At 35.5% G+C, this 21,418-nt stretch overlaps 1 protein-coding gene across 1 annotated transcript in view; it reads right to left on the bottom strand.

Moving 5' to 3' along the window:
* The window catches only part of LOC131438760 (G-protein coupled receptor dmsr-1), a 475,110-nt gene that overhangs the window by 384,153 nt on the left and 69,539 nt on the right, over positions 1 to 21,418 (bottom strand). The gene's annotated exons all lie outside the window — the stretch shown is intronic.

Raw genomic sequence — 21,418 nt, 5'->3', positions numbered from 1 at the left:
GACACTCATCGCCCTGTAACTGCGGAACCGGAAGTCAGATCCGGATGAAATTTCACAGTATTTTTAAAGATAATATGAGCTTCAATTCAAATCATGATTTGTTTGAATCGGTTCAAGCATCGCAGAGAAATCAAAGTGAGTTCTATTTTTGTAGTTTTCCTTCGCCACTCTCGGTGCATCCGGAACAGGAAATGGGGAGACCAGTAGTGCCGAATTAAGTTTTTATGCCCACAAACTAACAAGCTCTGCAAACTAGAATAATTTATCAGACAGTTTTATGGGATTTGTATCTGTTTTTGACCATCGTTTGTGTAAAAATACTCATGAAATTGGTAATTTTCCACTTATCACGCTTTAGTTCCGGAACCGGAGGACGGATTCGGATGAAATGTTCTAGAAATTTTTAGGAAACTATAAGACCTTTCATTTGAATCTTAGTTTGTAAAAATCGGTTGAGCCATTTCAGAGAAAAATGAGTGCACACTTTTTCTCTAATTTTCACATATTACCATGTAACTCTGGAACCAGAAGTCGGATCCAAATAAAAATCAATATTATTTATTTATTTATTTATTTATTTATTTATTTATTCATTTATTTATTTATTTATTTATTTATTTATTTATTTGTTTATTTATTTGTTTATTTATTTATCTATTTATTTATGTATTTATTTATTTATTTATGGAGCAAGGGAAAAGCCCGATGGAGATGGAATTTGTTAATCTGTCTCTCCAGCAGGCATAAAACCTTCTCATTATTTGTATCAACAGATTTCAATGATCCAACTGATACATGTTGACTTATAACTAACAATTAAAACTAAATCTATAACTTTATAACTAGTTGATGACGCCAAGCCTTACATGGCAGTAATAGTACTCTTGCTTAAAAAGTGATTGGGAAGAAAAGAGTGGGAATAGTATACAAGGGTTGGTGGAGAAGGTGGTAGACGAGCATGGGCTAGCAACTGTGATAGAATCGGAATGAAGATCTAATTAGTGGCCAAAAAGATGGTGGAAGGCAGAGAAAACGATGGGTTTAGAATCAGCATGTAGATCTAATTAGTGATCGAAGAATGCATAGTGGAAGACAGAGAGAAAGAAGAAGAGACGGGTTAATTTCGGCGAGCGAATCTAGTTAGTTTTCAATGGAGAATGGTGGAGAAGAGTGGGGTTGAACGAGATACAATAATGTATGTATGCATGTATGTGGAGCAGGGAAAAGCCCACTGGAGTTGAGAATTTTCAAACCTCTGCCCCTAGCAGGCATAAAACCTCCTCATCTTTGTATCAATCTTTGATTCTAAAACTAAAACATGATAAGTGACTAAGAAACAATCGTTTGATTACATTTCGAGGTACATGAAAATCGAAGACATTATATAAGTTAACGAATAAACGACAAATACTAGTAAATGGTTCATTGAACCCATAGTTTGTTCTGGCGGAAGGTAATCTTTAAAAGGGGTGATAACGCAGACTACGACGATGAATGTCGAAATTAATTAATTGTAAGAGTTCGGGACAATCGATACGTGATTGTAACAAATCGGCTATGAAAACTGCTTTTGAGACATTCCTACGAACAGATAATAGATCCAAGCCTATTAGTTTACAACGATCTTGGTAACTAGGTAGATTTGCAGGGTCGTTCCATGGTAGATTGCGTAGAGCAAACCGAACAAATTTTCGCTGGATAGCTTCAATGCGCTCATCGTCGATTTGATAGTAAGGTGACCAAATAATAGCACCATATTCAAGCGTCGAACGGACTAGTGCACAATATAATGCCTTAAGGCAGTGTACATTGACAAAGTTTTTGGTTACGGGAAAAATAAATCCTAGAAGCTTTGAAGCCTTGGAAATTATATAATCAATGTGGTTTTTGAAGTTTAACTTGGCATCAAGAATAATTCCTAAGTCCTTTACAAATGATTCGCGTTTCAACACTTTTCCCATGATGTTGTACTCGTATCTTATAAACGAGTGTTTGCGAGAGAAGGAAATAACAGAGCATTTTGAGGCGTTTAATGCCATTCTGTTTATTTGACACCAATTGGCGAATGAATCAAGTTGTGATTGTAGAAATATTGTGTCTTCTTGAGATTTAACCTGGTGATATAGCTTGAAATCGTCAGCAAAGGACAACTTACAGCATTTAAGCAAAAAATTGAGATCATTAAGTTATAGTAAAAATATAAATGGTCCCAAATGACTGCCCTGGGGTACTCCAGAGCTAACGGCGAAGGGTGTCGTCGAGCAGTTTCCAATTTTTACAGACATTTTGCGGCCAGTTAAATATGAATGGAGCCAGTTCAGTAAGGATCCAATGAAACCAAGCCTATCGAGCTTAGCTACTGTTATTCGATGATTTATCTTGTCGAAGGCTGCGGAGAAATAGCAGGCTATGGGACCATGAGACCTTTCATTTGAATCTTAGTTTGTAAAAATCGGTCCAGCCGTCTCCGAGAAAAGTGAGTACACACACACGCGCGCGCGGACGAACGAACAGACGGACATTTGCTCAGTTCGTCGAGCTGAGTCAAATGGTATATGACATTCGGCCTCGGTTTAAAAGTTGGTTTTCATAGTGATTGCATAGCCTGTCTATATGAGCAAAGCAAAACATAAATGTTTTAGGCAACGACGAGAAGGTTTACGATTTTTTTTAAACGCTTTGGAGATGCATTTCTTGCTTTAGAAATACTTTAAAAAATTGAAACATACATTTTCATGCATCCGTTTTTGGTACCACAATGTATTATTCAGTATTAAACAAATAATTTTTGAACGCGTTGAAGTACTTCAGTTTCATTTATTTTAAATGTGGACGAACACAATATTTTACTTATTCCTTAAATTACAATTAATCATGCGTTTCCATTGAAGCTCTATCAGAAGGAAGCGCATGGTGCTTAGTTCTAGTAATTGTACACCACCTAAAAAGGCTTTAATGGAGACGCATGGTAGTTTGTTGGTTTTTATCCAAGAAACTCGGATATTGAGCTTTAACGTGTCAAAGAATAATTATTTTGTTCCTAAAAATAGGTATCAAAATTTTTTAATATTTTAAGGCAGAAAATAGATTTTTAATAATATTTAAAAAAAATTAAAACCTTTCTGACAAATCCTAAAACATAACAAATTTTTCAAATTTTTCGATGGAGCGATTGCCTAAAAATCAAATAATATCGCAATCAATAGGTCCATCAATATGACAGTTATAAGGCTGAAATTTTTGGAAAACTATTTCCAGTCCAAGCTCTTTCAAATATGACACAACGATATGAATTTTCCGTTTGGGGCCGATATCACATGCTTACCCGTCTATAACCTTTGAAAAGCGTGAAAAAGTCTGTAGTGTCAGAAGCATGTTCCGGATATGTGTTTGGATTTCATTTACAATTTCTATCATATCACACTTGTAGTCCAGCTCAAGTTTTGGTATTCTGCACGAAAGTTTGGCTCATATGAAACTCTTCAACCTAGTTCTCGAACAGAGGCGTTCGCTTTTCATTCAAAGGCCCCAACCACACGTTTTCGATCGTTCTCGTTGGCCTGACGGCTTTTTCCGGACCTACGCCTCCGATCTACAGTCAGACGTTCTTCGAACCGTTTATAGGAAATTAATCGCATGTTTTACTTTTGACGTCTTTATATCATTTTATTTGGTTTGTTGAATGCCTCATCCAGAGGAATAAACACAATGCTGACTTGAAAGACAACGTTGAACGCGATATTGGTCAATTTCTGATCAAAATGAGTGAGTAATTATACCAAAATTTTACCATCTAATTGTTCATATGTCGTTCTTTAATACCTACGCAACAGTGATATCAGAAAGAATTCAGCTACCAGTGATAATTTGAGAATTTCGTTTGCTGTATTCAACAAAATGGAAAAATTCAATATATATTTTTAGTGCCAAAAAATCACAGACAGAATATAACAAATATGCCTCCACTATACAGTCTCTAGTGTTGTATTATGCCCCAGGAAGCTATTCAGTTAAAACGCGAACATTGCAATGTTTTTTTCTTTGCATACTTCAAAACTATTATACCAGTGGAAAGATCTTCCGGTTGCATTCGATGCAAGCGAGAATGATGATGTCCAGTGGACAGGGTGTTTGATTCCTTAGTACACAAACTTAACGTCACATGAAGTTTTGTTATTTCTATTTACGTGGCTTGCAGTAAGTACAAATCCAACTGGATAACAATGAAAACTATGGATGAGGCTTTTTAATAGTCAGCTCGCTAAACAATATGCAACTTAAAACAATATGTAATGCTATTCTTTACGTTCCGTCTTCCCCTCGTCAGTAAGTTTCGGTTATTTTGGGGTTTGGCTAAAAGTCATTTTTGTGCTATGAGCACATAACCGTTTTCATTATTCTTCACGTTTCGTCTTCGACTCGTCAGTGTAGAACAGTTCAAATTGAACTGCTTAGTGCAAACTTAAGCATAATTACTGATTACTAAATGCAATTGGAGATGAAACTTCTCTTGAGGTACATGTGTAATTGTACAATACAATCGGGAATTTCAAGCATGGAAATGTAGACGGCGACTTACAGTCTGTTAAGTAATAGCGTGTCCAACCAAGGATGGCTTTTATCGTATCAAAGAACGCTCAACTCTTCACACGATTCAATCAATGCCATCAAAGAGAGACGGATATCATAGCAGCAACAAAAAACCGGCATGGTTCATTTAACATAGAATAGACACCAGTGCGAGAGCGAATTTCTCTCGATTATCTGTCTGAGAATCAAAGGTTAGCTGACTGCTGTGAGGATTCTCACATTCGATTTTCTGCGATAATTGTCAACTTGCGATTCTCTCTTGGTAAATTTCACACATCACCAATCTTTATCAGACTGTACATTTTTTTAAGGGCCATGAAATATTCAGAGTATGAAGTGGAACGAAGAAATGTAGAAAAATTCTCTCGCGGTTCATGCAGTTAGAGACTCGAGTTCTTGTAGCATCTTCTACCGGATTGAAAATGTTGTATACAATATAGATAAATATCGAGCAGCTTTTGTCAAATTTTCAGCAATCACCAACACTGTGTCCAACATAGCTTGCGATCGATAAGTGTCAATTCAGTCAAAGCCAATCTTCCGTTAGGCAAACACTAAAATCGCGATAAATGCTATTTACGCAAAGCGCTTTGATGCCGTGTTCATTTGTACACACTTAGAAAATTTCGCAGAATTCGTTAATTTTTTAACGGATTTTCAACAGATGAGCTTTCGGTAATCAGTTCAGTAATTGAATTGATTACCGATCGTTCGGTAATTGCTGAACTGTCAAACAACTACTGTAAACTGTAAACCAAATAGATCTAAGGGATTGTTCGGTATTTTTAATTTGTTTGCCTTTGGTAAAAATTCTGGATTTTCGGATTTCAAAACACAACACAAGTTCACAAAAACGAATGAAGATAATTTCAACCTGTTGCGGCAATGGTTTTATTCCACGAAAAAATGAAAAGTGTTAAATGTGCCGGCTGACCGGAATTATGAGCGCCTTCCAAAACACTCCCCAATCCGTCGAGTCCACCAGAAATTACCCTTGAATCTCCCGCAAGCCGTTTTAGTTTTATTTATTCGAACAGTTCTACTGTCAAATTTGAAACTGGTATACGATGCCGTTCTTTTTTTTTCTATATTTGAAACACAGATAAAACGCTGCTGGGGCTGCCAGTTTATTTTGTTGAAAATCCTAGATTAAAATTTTAAAACTGACATAAATTATGCATCTAGAACTAGAATATTCCTGAACATGCCCTTATAGTGGCTCTAATGTTTTAAAACCTTTAGCACCCGTACCTCAATCCATTCGATGAACCCTTTAAAAAAATTTCGTTTGATTAATAATAAAACTCTTACTGAGAATTTTAATAACTGTTCGACAATTAGTTTCACGACAATCAATTTTCACAGAAGTCTGGCTATTGGAAGATCATTTTACCATACGGACAGTATAGTTTAAATCGTACTCGGCGACTGTTCACATTTACCATATGAACAGTATAAATTCTGTTATGAAAATTTAGGTAAAACTGATCGTCCGGTGAAAATTTGCATAATGATGGTGAAATAAAAATCATATGCCGAAATATCGGTTATTTTCATACATTACCGAAAGTTAAAAATAATTCATTTAGGGGTTAGCCAAATTTTGTGCTAGGGCACATAACCGTTTTTATTATTTTTACGTTTCGTCTTTGACTCATCAGTGCAGAGCAGTTCAAATTGAACTGCTTAGTGCTAAACTCGGCAGTTCAATTTGAACCGCTAAGCAGACGTAAAGTTTCTGCTACTTACAGAACACTTTTTGTTTTGCAACGAAGTGCAATGTCTTTTCTGACGTGCCGAACGAAAACGTGTTTTCGACTATTTCTGGCCGATGCAGGTATGGTCATTTAGGGGTTAGCCAAATTTTGTGCTAGGGCACATAACCGTTTTTATTATTTTTACGTTTCGTCTTTGACTCATCAGTGCAGAGCAGTTCAAATTGAACTGCTTAGTGCTAAACTCGGCAGTTCAATTTGAACCGCTAAGCAGACGTAAAGTTTCTGCTACTTACAGAACACTTTTTGTTTTGCAACGAAGTGCAATGTCTTTTCTGACGTGCCGAACGAAAACGTGTTTTCGACTATTTCTGGCCGATGCAGGTTTGGTCATTTAGGGGTTAGCCAAATTTTGTGCTAGGGCACATAACCGTTTTTATTATTTTTACGTTTCGTCTTTGACTCATCAGTGCAGAGCAGTTCAAATTGAACTGCTTAGTGCTAAACTCGGCAGTTCAATTTGAACCGCTAAGCAGACGTAAAGTTTCTGCTACTTACAGAACACTTTTTGTTTTGCAACGAAGTGCAATGTCTTTTCTGACGTGCCGAACGAAAACGTGTTTTCGACTATTTCTGGCCGATGCAGGTATGGTCATTTAGGGGTTAGCCAAATTTTGTGCTAGGGCACATAACCGTTTTTATTATTTTTACGTTTCGTCTTTGACTCATCAGTGCAGAGCAGTTCAAATTGAACTGCTTAGTGCTAAACTCGGCAGTTCAATTTGAACCGCTGACATTGCACTTCGTTGCAAAACAAAAAGTGTTCTGTAAGTAGCAGAAACTTTACGTCTGCTTAGCGGTTCAAATTGAACTGCCGAGTTTAGCACTAAGCAGTTCAATTTGAACTGCTCTGCACTGATGAGTCAAAGACGAAACGTAAAAATAATAAAAACGGTTATGTGCCCTAGCACAAAATTTGGCTAACCCCTAAATGACCATACCTGCATCGGCCAGAAATAGTCGAAAACACGTTTTCGTTCGGCACGTCAGAAAAGACATTGCACTTCGTTGCAAAACAAAAAGTGTTCTGTAAGTAGCAGAAACTTTACGTCTGCTTAGCGGTTCAAATTGAACTGCCGAGTTTAGCACTAAGCAGTTCAATTTGAACTGCTCTGCACTGATGAGTCAAAGACGAAACGTAAAAATAATAAAAACGGTTATGTGCCCTAGCACAAAATTTGGCTAACCCCTAAATGACCATACCTGCATCGGCCAGAAATAGTCGAAAACACGTTTTCGTTCGGCACGTCAGAAAAGACATTGCACTTCGTTGCAAAACAAAAAGTGTTCTGTAAGTAGCAGAAACTTTACGTCTGCTTAGCGGTTCAAATTGAACTGCCGAGTTTAGCACTAAGCAGTTCAATTTGAACTGCTCTGCACTGATGAGTCAAAGACGAAACGTAAAAATAATAAAAACGGTTATGTGCCCTAGCACAAAATTTGGCTAACCCCTAAATGACCATACCTGCATCGGCCAGAAATAGTCGAAAACACGTTTTCGTTCGGCACGTCAGAAAAGACATTGCACTTCGTTGCAAAACAAAAAGTGTTCTGTAAGTAGCAGAAACTTTACGTCTGCTTAGCGGTTCAAATTGAACTGCCGAGTTTAGCACTAAGCAGTTCAATTTGAACTGCTCTGCACTGATGAGTCAAAGACGAAACGTAAAAATAATAAAAATAATTACCAAACAAAGGAATTAAATCTTAGTGTGTACACACCCTAAAAGACCAAAATGAGATGTTTTGGAGATACCTAGCAATAATTTTTACTAGTGGTGATTTGACTCACTATCAAACTGGAAGTGCGTTACTCAGAAGGTATTAAAAGTTTGCAAAGACCAAAAGCTAGTAATAATTAAACTAGTTCATAATTATACTGCACACGTTCTTATTTAGCCGACTGTATATCGCTACACGGTGATATACCTTATGATCAAAAAAGAACCGGAATTTTCATTTTAAAATTCCTGCGCTTGTCTAATCGGTAAACTTTTATTCTCTCAACGTTGGCAACACTTTTATACACATTCTGTCAAATTTTGACGCATATCGTACGATTAGTTTTTGTTTGGCGTCTATACAAAAAAGTTGAAAAATTTTTGGGTGGCTGATTTTTATAATGGATGAAAATTTAGAACAACGTGCGTGCATCAAATTTTGTGTTGCAAATGGATTTAAGTGTTCCGAAACGTTGAAAATGTTAGAAAAGGCCTTTGGTGAATCGTGTCTAGGAAAAACACAGGCATACGAGTGGTATAAACGCTTCAAAGGTGGTCGTACAAGCTTGGATCATGATGAAATCCCTGGCCGCCCAACAACATCTGTTACTGAAGACAACATTGAATCGGCGAAGCAAATCGTGTTGCAAAATCGTTCTGTACCGATTAGAGAGATTGCTGTGTTGTTGGGCATCTCTTATGGATCAGCCGAACACATTTTAACTGATGTTTTGGGTTTGAAACGCGTCGCTTCTCAGCTGGTGCCAAAAAAGCTGAATTTCATTCAAAAACAGCGTCGTGTTGATGTGGCCAAAGAGACGATTTCCAACGCAGATAGTTACCCCACATTCATCGAATGCATCATAACTGGTAATAAGGTGTGGATCTATGAATACGACGTCGAAACCGCACAACAATCGACCGAATGGTGCTTCGAAGGCGAGCCGTTGTTCTAAATTTTCATCCATTATAAATATCGCCACACGAAAATTTTTCAACTTCTTTGTATAGACGCCAAACAAAACCTAATCGTACGATATGCGTCAAAATTTGACAGAATGTGTATAAAAGTGTTGCCAACGTTGAGAGAAAAAAACTTTACCGATTGGACAGGGGCGGGAATTTTAAAATGAAAATTCCGGTTCTTTTTTTATCATAAGGTACATTGGACCAATGTTTCAACCAATCTGCTATTTGTTATGTGTGCTCTGAGAATTCGAACGCCCTGTATGTGAAACACAACGGAACCTTTTACTTTGATGATTTGTGTCGAAAGAAGTCAAAAAAAAGTTGGCACTCATCGCAATGTGTACCTGTGATACCTTAGCGAATTTTATTATTTTATTTGCATATGCAGTCGTGCTCCCCAGTTTGTAGCTTCCAAGCTAGAACTCAGGACTGGATACAAATTAATATCAATTTGAGATTATATAAATTGTGGCATTTGAATATGAACGGCCGTATAGAACACGTGTAGTCAGAAGGATTGTATCATAAAACTGAAACAATTCTATTTGCAATGCATTTAAATTCGTTGAATTGCTAAACGAACGATGTTTGAAAACATACTTCGAATACTCGGAGTATGAATTCAAAGAATTTTAGATACTACTTCCGGTACTTCTGAGATCGAGATCGGATACCAGGTAGCCAAAGAAGTATTGTTTAATTAATTTTTGCAATGTACGAAACTAATTTAGTATTTCTTCAGAGTGTTTATTAATAGCTAATCAAATAAAAGAACATAATTCGAAATTTGTCACAGAAGCCCGAGTTAAAAGAAAAATATGGAACAAACCCGTCAAAACATTCCCAAATCGTATCCTTATACTCACCCAATTATAATTATTATTGCTTTCCTGAGCAATTTATCAAATTATTGAATTCTATTTGTTGTATTCATGGTCGAGCCTGGAAGTATCTATACGTGTCAGTGGAACTGCAGGACTAGCCAGTAGCCATGCAATTCTCCTGCATACTGATGAATCGGCTGCGAAGTCTGTTGGAACAGGTCCACATCGAAATGAAATTAATCTTGTTCGCTGAACGTTTCTCCCAGATCGACCATGAATTCTAGCCTATGTTTGCAGTCTCGAATATTCGTAACAGTACTGGCATACTGCAACAGCCTGTTCCTGTACCTAATATTATATCAGAAATAAAATGTTATGTTTTGTAATGGCAATATATAAAATTTAATTATTGTAGCCTATTAGCTATGGTTAAAAGATATATAATTTGTTGAGTGTCATAGCTTTTACAGAAGTATCATTGAACCATATGGAAGTAATCTCATTCATTTTTATTTATGACATATCGTTTTCAATCCCAGAGAACATAAAGCATACAAGTGAACGATCGTATAAAAGAATCTTGACGTACGATTTTGCTCACATCAATCATCATTGTATGCAAGCTCGAACGCAAGAGCTCATAAGTACACGCAGAGAAAAAAGTTGCAAAAGTAGCTAAATTTGGGTTTCATGCAATGATTTTTTTTATTGAAATAGTGACAAAGCTTGTTTGATATAACAAATATTGCTGCTTGAAACTACAAAACATGATAATTATTTTTTGTCAGAGAATTGATTTGTTTCAATCAATATTTTGATAGAAATGACAAATATTTTACTATTGCGTTCCTGTCAATTTCTTGACAAACAATTTCACATTAATTTCAATTTGAAAAATTTGTTATAAATGAACGAACTTTAGATAAAGTTGATAATTGTTGGGCTTTGAATTCACAAACTTTTTAGTTGAAATAAACTACTTTAAATTGAGTTATTTGAACTAACGCTAACATACATTTTTATTTATTTTTAAAAATATAATGATTTCTTTTATACTAATTTGCAAGGTAATTTTTGAAAATACTTTTATTTCGACATGTATTCGTATGGAAAAAATACTCTGGCTTATTCGCGCTGGAAAAAATTGTTCTGGCTTTTAAGAAATAAAACTAATCTGATTAATTTAAACGGAAAATTTAATCGTATCATTACACAAATAAGATCATAGATAAATTGAATCAATTTATTTCTTGATAAAAAAATTATAGCAGGATTGAATCAACAAGAACATTGCTGATAACATTAACTCAACTTTGATTGACATGTAATAAATAGTCAGTTAATTGCAACAATAAACTCAGCCGGAACAAATATTTTTTCTCGTTTGGTTAGACTAAAATTTTTATTAAAACCAAAGAGAGATTATTGTTGATGTTGAAGGGTAAACTTGGTTTGTAACAATCACGATATAGCTTGAATTGAACATAAATCAAATTTAAAAATCTACTAACTGTTTTGTTAATTTAAACATGCACAATTTCTCTGCGTGTAAATGTTGGGCTGTTCAAAGCGCCTCTACAGGCGAATTGCTACTTGGTGACAATTTTGTCAAACAACCGTTAAATTACTCTACATAAATGGATGTTTGTTTTCTGTGTTTCGATGACGCACCTAACTAGCTTTGATATAATACTATGGTTCTTACGATTATGGTTCCTTCAACTATTTTTATTATTTAAAGCATGTTCGCGATAGACAAATTAAATTTGGAATAAGGTCACAACTCCGGGCAGATAGATGGATTCGCCTCTTTCAATACAATATGAACTAAATTCGCTTTATATCATTTCAAAACATCTTAGGCGAAGTGATAAGATACCAAAACAGTTCAAAATAGCGAGGAAGTATTAAGGCTGCGTAGAAATAATCGCTTCTTTAGGCATTCTTCGCGTTATATTTGCTTGTTTACCGTCCCGGTAGTGATGAAGCTTTGCCTTGCTCGAATATAGCTGCATATTGCCTACCAAATCCAATATTTTTTGGGAAACTTGAACTTTTCCTTCGTCTTGAAATGCTACGTCTGCTCGAAATCTTCCAGCACATAAGTATCATCGACGATTATTACTCATTATCATTCGTGATACAACTTGCGAACCCACATTCTGATTATTATTACGGCTCAGTACAGTTTTCACCTTGAACGACAAATTAATTCGTTTTCTTGCTTCAAACTGAACTTAATAAAACGACACAACGTATTGTGAAAAGCTCATCTGTCTGCTTTAGTCGTTATTGGTTTTGTTGTGAATGTTGTCTTATGACATTTACATCGTGAAATATAGGGCTGAATGACTCTAACTTTCCAGATTTCCCGTATATTGAGTCAAAAGGGTTAAATCAAAATAAGAGGTTAAAACGTAGAACATTTTTCCCGGTGGGATTTTGTCTTTTTAATTCAAAAACCTTCTTGGAAAAGGATAAGACTTCCGCATGTATTGAAGTAAATACTGAGCAGCAATTTTTCAAGATTGGCTTAGTGTGGACCTTCCTTTTTATTCAGTCTTATTTGTTTGTCTATTCCTCTTCCCCTATTTTGTCGATTACTCGTCTTCCAATCAAGGAATTGTAATAAATATAAATACTGCTGTTATAGCGACGTGAAAACTCGAAGCGAATGCACCTATTTTCATCTAACCTTTAGAGTCAATATATCGAACAGAGACAGCAGATCTCACTCTAACAAATGGTTTTCGTATATGGGATAACTTCTGGAGCTGAGATGACAACTGGAGCCGTTACCCTAGATATTTCTCATAGAGTTCTGATTCCTGACTATCGGTTTTATCGAAACAATAATACTTTTGTCGTGAATACGACTTACTTTACTATGGGGCGCCTTTTCAAAATTAGTCATGTGGAAGAATGGGCAGAACTTAATCGTGAATATCTCGACTTGTATTAATGGCAGTAACATAATTCTTTCACTATTTTGTCAAAAATATGATAAACATTTTGAACAGTGTGAGATAACCACAAACAACTCAAAAATTAAGTTTTCTCAAAATTTTGAAACAACGCGGAAAACTCTTTACTTTTGTTTGGGTTTTTTGCGCAAGGACGACGATTTTGAGGTAGTCAGGCACATATCTTCAACTGAACGTTATAAAAGGGGAACCGTGGTCGAAAATCAATCAAAATAAATATTATGATTAAACATTAGTATGTAGAACAAGAGTAACTAAAACACCTATTATTAATAACGAATCGTATGAACAACAAAGATGAAAGGCCAAAGGGTCAAAACAATTGTACTGTAAAATGTTGATGTAATACACAAAAATAAGATTAATAAACAGATATTTATGCATGTAAAAAAAGTATGCGAAAATCGATCATTTCTTTTTGTGCGTTGGATGAAAGACTCGTATTAATGGCAGTAACAGCTGCTGAGAGCGCACCTTCTGCGTGGTTAAAAACCTCAAACCTGCCTTCCGGTCGTCAAGGCGAGAAGACGCATTAAACCAGTTTCGCATCATTTGGCACTGCCAGCAAATGTGTCGGTTTGTTCGCAAACCTAGTTTCAATTCAAGCAAGAACGATTGCATCAGCTGCTGGTGCTTTGCATTGGAGAGAAAGGAAACAAGAAACGAAAAGTGGACAGCATTATATAAAATCAGCCGTTCTAATGGCTCTAAATGTTATCTAAAGAACTATTAAGATTACTTCTTTGCAAATCGAAGGTAGAAATCATCAGTGTAGTAAAAATCCAAAAAAAATTGATTTGCTTCGTGCACTTTTCGCTGTGCGAAAATCGTTCGAGATAAATGTTCCGAACTGTGCTAAATATCGTAGAGAATTCCACAATTTGGGCCTTCTAAAAGGCAGAAATGAATCCTGTACAGCATCTTGATAGTTTCTTTCAATGAAATATGCGAATCCGAAATGAGATAATCGACATCAAAAATCGTTGAAAATTTTAGTAGTGAAAATGGGGAAAGTTTCGCAATTCACACAATCGATCAACTATCAATTCGAATTCGAAAGTGTAAAGAAATCGCGTCAGTTTTATTCGTATTCACGACATCCAGTTATGTCTCTGACATTACACACCCGCACTTTTTTTTAATTTGAACTGATCTTCACTGACGAGTCTAAGACGAAACGTAAAGATAGTAAAGATAGCAATAATACTTGTACACGATTTACCAAAAGCTATATATACAATTGTTGAAGATAGGTACAGAAATTGCAAACTGCCTTACGGCATCGATTGATTTTTTGCTACCCCGCTGTTGGATAGTTCAAGCAATATGATATGAAGCATAGCATCGGTATTAAATTCACATAGATCCTTCCAGTGTTATAATAAGCATAGTAGATTTATTTTGATCACTCCATCTCTTCGCTTTTATGCCACGTACAATCAGAAAGCTTAAATCACGATAACAAGGTAAAAATTCACTTTCGGGGACATCGTTGCCGATGTTCAAGTGCAACTTTTAATACATTCTTAGAAACAGATAAATTTTTTACGTGAGTAGGATCATTGAGCATCAATGTTTCACTGATCCGCAGAATTAAGCCATGTAAATTCTTCCAGACGAAACTTTTTCGTTACGTTTCTCCCCCATAGCTATTGAATAGCTGCAATTCAATTATTACATTTTTTATTAAACGCGAGCTCTTTTTCAGGTAGCGAGATTTGTTGCATATGAAATTCAGATTGGAGTGATTGAAGACGAAAACTTTTGCCTCGATGGTTATCCTTTTAATTCATCGTAATACAGTAAATGTGCATATTAATTGCTTGATTTAAACTTCTCACGATTCTCTCCTACCCTTTTGGTTATTCATGTAAGGTGGAGAGCAAGACTTTCCTTGCCATTTGAACTGCACAGCAAAGAACTATAAAATTTATAGGAGACGCAAACTCTCATACTTCATGGAATTAGAATGCCCGGGCCTAACAGAGAAAAAGTCGATTTTTTACTGTGAAAACTTTTGTATAATAATCTCCATCTAGAGCGATACACTTAACCCATCGGTCCTCAACATCTTGATGCCCTTTGAAAAAATAGATTAGTCTTTGTGTTTGGTGAGATCAGAAAGGTGTGGTGTGTCATGAACTTCTAAAACCTGGTAAAACTGTTGATACTAATCGCTATACACTAGGGTCTTTTTTACGCGGTTTTTATGCGGTTTCTTTTTACGCGGATTTCCGAATAACAATATCTTTTAAAACAAATAAAGCTCTTATGGTCCTACCGAAAATTACTGCATCCGAAAAGCAACGAACATTTAAATCGTTATTTAGAGTGCGATGGCAAAATTGTATAAAATCTTCAATACTTGAATAAAAATTAGTAGAGTTTGTACGTCATGTTAGTTGATGGCCGTACAAACCGAATCTCGGATTCTCGGGTTCCGGTGTCGGAAGTGCATATAATAGTGAACCCACTTCTTTTTCTTAAGGATGACCTACGCGAGCGAAGTACTGTTTCATTCTGTATGTTATGCACAAACAATCTGTTGGTTTCTTTCAAAACTCGAAAAGAAAAAATTTGAATAGAATACCACAATATTATACATGAGAAAGGCTTCATTACACCACTAGGTGGATTAAAACAGGTTTTTAATTTGATGTATTGAAGTAAGTGCTGCAGTATTGTATAATAATTGGAAGAGTATAATGAGGAACTGTTCTTAGTTAATAAATGTATATTGTCCATTCCTATCAATGCGTTGTTCAATTTTCTAGCATAAGATGCAATATCAAAGATTTAAAAAAAATGGTTGAAAAGGCCCGGGCCTAACAAAGAGAACACGATTTTTTGGTTCAAAATTAACTTTATTCATCAACGTAATCCCCATCAAGAGCAACGCAATCGTTTCAGAGCCGCTTTAATATTTCAATACCATTTTTGTAGAACGATTTATCTTTTATCACAAAACAGGTCTCATTTTCAGCGATAACCTGTTCATTCGTGCGAAATTTCTTACCGGCGAGCATTTTTTCAGGTCTGCGAACAGCCAGTAGTCGATGGGAGCCAAATCTGGCGAATACGGTGGATGTGGGAATTCGAAGTTTAGTTCATGTAATTTTGCCATTGTTTTTTTTTTTTTTTTGACTTATTTTCGGTCAACAGTGAGAAAACGTGGTACCCACTGAACAGAGCTTTCTCATAGTCAAATGCTCATGCAATATAAAGCCAACACGTTCTTTTGATAGTAAGCAAATCAACGTTTGATAATTGTTTCTGATGGAGCGGTGTCTATATAATACTTTTCAAGCCATTGCTTTGCTTAAACGGTTTTTTTCCCCATCAAGAATCAGTGTAAAATTATAACACGAAATTGTTTTTGATCCATTGTTCTGAAAATAACAAAAGTAGTGTCACTCTTAGCACTACAACTCACAAACTAATGAATAGAATATCATGAAATTTTAACAGCTGTCTTTTGAAGGTTGATATCAACTGAAAAAAAGGTGACTGCAATTAAACTAGCGCCATATATGTGTTAGGCCCGGGTGATTTTTGAAACCTGATCACGATGCGTTGTGGTTTTATGGTAGATTCTCTAAAATGTATTTTCCTCAAACCTCATACGCAAAACGAAACGCTTATCAAAAGAGAAATAACTAAACACACTGCGTTGTTACTAGTGACATACTACTAAATGTACTAACAAATAGTGTGAATATTCAGAACTAGATCGTAAATCAAAATGGCTTAAAATTTATGATACTATCAAATCCCAATCATCATTTGGAGACGCTACAATTCAGAAAAGCCTGTCGGGCATTGTTGATTCGCTCATGTCGTGCCACAATCAGACTAATCCACACCGACTAACTAGACGAGATGACGTGACCACTCCGCCAGCAGTTGAGGATTAATGAAAATAATCCACCGAAAACGTGGCTCGTTGCTTCATTCTCGATAGACAGTACGAATCGATGACGATGAAGGGAAAGTTCACCTACCTGGCTCGCAAAACTCTTACTTACAACTTATCGTCGCTCCAGCCAGTCAGGTGTCATATTTATCTCCATCATTTGTCAGTTTTGCCAGTCACTGTGATTTAGGTGTCGCTATCGCTTGCAGCTGATACTATACTGAACCTCAATTGAGATCCAATTCTACAGTTAAAGACGTTGAGACTATGATATGTATAGCTATAGATAATTGTTATTCATGTTGAACAAGAAAGTTTCTATACACATCAAGTTATATAGATGATTGGTTTTGTTGTGATTTATATTTGAATTCAGATAGAATTCAGAGCCAAGATTGCATTCTTTTATTTCCGTAATATGTGTTTTCAATTCTTTGTGATTATGTACAAAGAAACTAGAGATAGTTGGGTATGCAAAGACCCGACCGGTACCCATTTTGAATTAAAATTGTTCAACCGTAAACCGACCCAAGCCCGAAATCAAATAAACAGGTTTGATCCGGCAATACCCGAAACAAAGAAAGATGTATTTTTCACGTTTCGCCTTCGGCTCATCAGCGTATTAGCAGATTGTGTTGGACTGCTAATGTCACCTCTCCGATCAACGATATCCGCTAAGCAGAACTTAACAACAACTCACAATAAATATAATGCCTATTTCGCATGGAAAGCAGATCTGAGCTTTATAATTGTGAATGTCGCGGAATGGATAAGAACGCTATTTGCCCATTGCGTTGAACATTGTCGTAGTTGACGCAATCCAAAACATGTAGCCTTCGTGTATGGGCGGTGATACATGGATTCGCATAATTATTTGAAAATAAGACATATTTTTTCTGCGAAGCACTGGATATACGCTAAGCATACCGATGCCCTCGCAAGACTGCCCACTGCGGGAAGTGAATTTAAGAAACTGCTATATGCATCCGAACGCAATCAATCAAATCACCAGCTGTGCGTTTGGATCAACAACCCATGTCAGTTTGTATCTTATTCCAGTCCAACGAACCATGTAGCATGAGATTATTTTCCTATCGCGGATCGTTGAACGAAGAAAAAAAACACGACCAAATAGCGGCCAAACAGAGCAAGGACACCCGCACCTTCGTCAATGCTGATGTAGGTGGTAATAAATAAGTAAATAAATCCTCTACTTCGGTGTTCATCATCATAAAATAGCGTTATGAGGCACGTCATTGTCTTGGTGTTGGTTATTTCATGAAGCATTAGTTGGTTATTTCATGAAATTAAGTTTTTTGCTAGTCCTACCGAGAAACGAAAGGCTTGAGTTTAACTGTGCCCTTGGAATATACGACGAATCCCGAATAAAGCACCCAAACTTGACTGTTCAATCGTGAAATCGTTAAATTTATAGCCCGTAGATGAAATTTTTTGCATGCCTTGTTGTTAGGCGAATAAAACTCAAACATATTCATTTGCACTCGCTAAACCGATAAAACAACTTGAGTTTGCAATAACAACAGTCGCTCCGAAAATGAATAGCTACTGGCTTCTGGAAGTTTGCTAACTGCCTAGTTATAGTCGATTTAAGCTGAGTTGAACAGACAGTCGGTGTTAATCAGTCGTTCGCACAGCACAATTAATCAGCCGTTCTACGCATAATGTCCCATATACATAAAAAGTCCTATGGAATATGAGACAATTATACATAGAACCTCTTTCAAGACTACATGTAACCATAGCAGTCTTTTTAAATATTTTTCTGCTTTCTTTTTCTTATGTTTCGTCTTTGCTTCATCAATACATTAGACGAATTTCGCGCTAACTCGAACATATGTAGGCCCTCTTTTTTGTAGGATCGACTAAAGACATTTGAAAAGATTGGTAAAAAAATGTTTGGCTCTTTTCTAAAGAAAGCATAGATCATTTTTGGAAAAACATAGTATGCAAAGTGGTTTTTTGTGATAATGTCTTCATGTACAGCAGGTCGCCAAATGGTGAGATAACTAAGTCTTCACAAGTTCTATCGTGCTATCAGACTTCTGCGTTAGTAGCAGAATGAGAGGGTGCGAAATGATTTATAAGCCCATCCTAAAGTGCAATGTTTATCATAGTATATTACAACATATAATTAAGTTGTTTATTACTTCATTTATTATTATTATTATTATTACTATTATTATTATTATTATTATTAATAATATTAATATTATTATTAAAAGAAAAATATTATATTTCCTGCAGTACTGCGAAGAAAGAAGAGCATAACTTACACTGCGACATTAACTGTTATATTGTACCATAGCATATTATTTCATATATTATCGTCTTACATTATTTTATGTTATGTTATATTATGTTGAATGGTATTATACTGCATTGCGTTATATCATATTATATTATATTATTTCATAATATACTGTATTATGTTATTGTATTAAAATAAATTATGTGTTACTGTATTACATTATGTTGTATTATATTTTAATGTGTTATATTTTATTCAATCATTTTATATTATATTTGATTATATTATATTATATTACATTATATTGTGTTATATTATATCGTATTATGCTCAATTATATCGACAACAGGGAGAGGCAAGGAGTGCATCAGGGTATCTTACAAATGAATCACGCACCCTTCTAACAAACAAACCATCAGGCGGGTTTAAGCTGGTATAGAGAAATTCTTTATTAAATGGCCGGATGTTCTTGCTGAAAGGCACCGGTTCCTCAAAACCGATTTTGGCTTTCTTAACAGCAGTTATATAAAAGCTATCTGATAATCAAATTCGGATCTACTGTAAGTCTACTCGCATACGCTGGCAATGTCTTGCACTGATGGTGTCTTCACACATACATACATACAATGTCTTCGTGTACAGCAAGTTTCATTAAAACCTGAAAGGGTGCTGCCTACTCTGAATACGATTTAGCGAGAAATTCGTCATTAGCAGTTTATGTTGAACTGTCAACACCGCCTAACCGTTCACACAACAATCTATGCCTCTAGTGACTGTGATAATCTTCGATTTCAACCCGCTAGCGTACTGATCTTTCCACTATTCTTCCGAAACTACGAAACTCATATTAAACCGGACAACGAGGAGAATATGTCTTACTGGATGGACTTGCCATTAGTCTGTGGATCGTAATAATTCACTTTTCACGCTGCTTGGATTGAGAAAATTCAAAAGAGTTCTGACTAATTAATGAAACCACTAATAAATTTGCATGCCATAATTAAACTGAAAATCGTAAACTCAATAATTGACTAAGCATAAAGGCGGAGGAGGGTAATGTCAGAAACAGAACCGGATGACGTGAATTCAAATAAAACTAACATGCTTTTTCCATACATCCAAGTATCGATAATCGCACGTACTAATTGATTGATTGTGTGAATTTTGCAATTTTTCAACGCGTCACTTGCATAATAGAAATGTTTGAGCCATCTAGGATTTCTTAATCTAAATTGAGAATTAATGCGATACTTGTCAAACCCGTTTCAAAAATAAAAATTGTATAGCGATTTGAAAGAACATCCAAAAACCGAATTTAAGAATGGTAAAATATAAATTATTAATATCCACTCATCAAGCGTAAGTATCAATATTTTTTCAAAAAATTCATGAGAAATAGTAGAGTATTGTTCGCTTACATGCTAAATTGGAATGCACTTCACAAATTAGATATTTTTAGGGAACATATTAGCGTATGAACATATTTTGAGGTGTAACAAAGAATGAACAATTTCCCAATAGGCAAAAAAATCCATTAAAAAGCATTTTGGTAATAAATTAATCATCTAGTTTGACCGTCTTAAACAACATGCACAAATGTGTCTCCCTCATATTAGTCAATTAAAAATACTCATTGTTTTACATAGTTAGTGTCTGTTTTACTAGTGAGCAAAACATGTCGCAAGCCCATTGCGTTCAATCACTGAAAATATTCCGTATTTCTATGTGTCAGTTTTGCGCGATACGCTTTGTGCGATGGTTCGTTAAATTCATGCGTTTGGAAATTTGTGTGTCTTATTTTGGCACTGAATTTCACCTTAATGCTCGTTCATACCAAACATTATAGAAAATTTTAATTCTAAGTTATTTGCGGTTATCTAATAGGGTAAAGTGGGGAAAGATGCCGCTCTTCTCTTTAATTTAAAATGAAATGAACAAAAAGTAACGAACTATTACTGTAAGGTTTTTATAAATGCTTCAAACTTGACTTATATTTATTGAATGAAATAAATTTTCTAGCAACAAAGAAATATTATTTTTGGGAGAGATGCCGGTTTTTGAAAAAGAGATGTTGCTTATGAATTAATTCGAGGCGGATAATGCAAATAGGAAACACTCGGTCTTGATTGAAGAAAAAAACGTCTGTGAATGTATTTTTGTTATTCATTAACCATTTTCACAGAATTAAGGATCGAAAATTGAGAAGAAAAATTGAACTGAAAAATCTCAAGCCTAACACATAGATGGCGCTAGTTTTATTGCAGTCACCTTTTTTCAGTTAATACTGACCTTTAAAAGACAGCTGTTCGAATTCGATGATATTCTATTCATTAGTTTGTGATTTATTGTGCTAAGAGTGACGCAACTTTCGTTATT

The sequence above is a fragment of the Malaya genurostris genome, chromosome 3 (genome assembly GCF_030247185.1).
Source record: "Malaya genurostris strain Urasoe2022 chromosome 3, Malgen_1.1, whole genome shotgun sequence".
NCBI classification, from domain to species: Eukaryota; Metazoa; Arthropoda; class Insecta; order Diptera; family Culicidae; genus Malaya; species Malaya genurostris.
The sequence above is the reverse complement of the archived record's forward strand: the minus strand, read 5'-3'. Positions and strand labels throughout refer to the sequence as shown.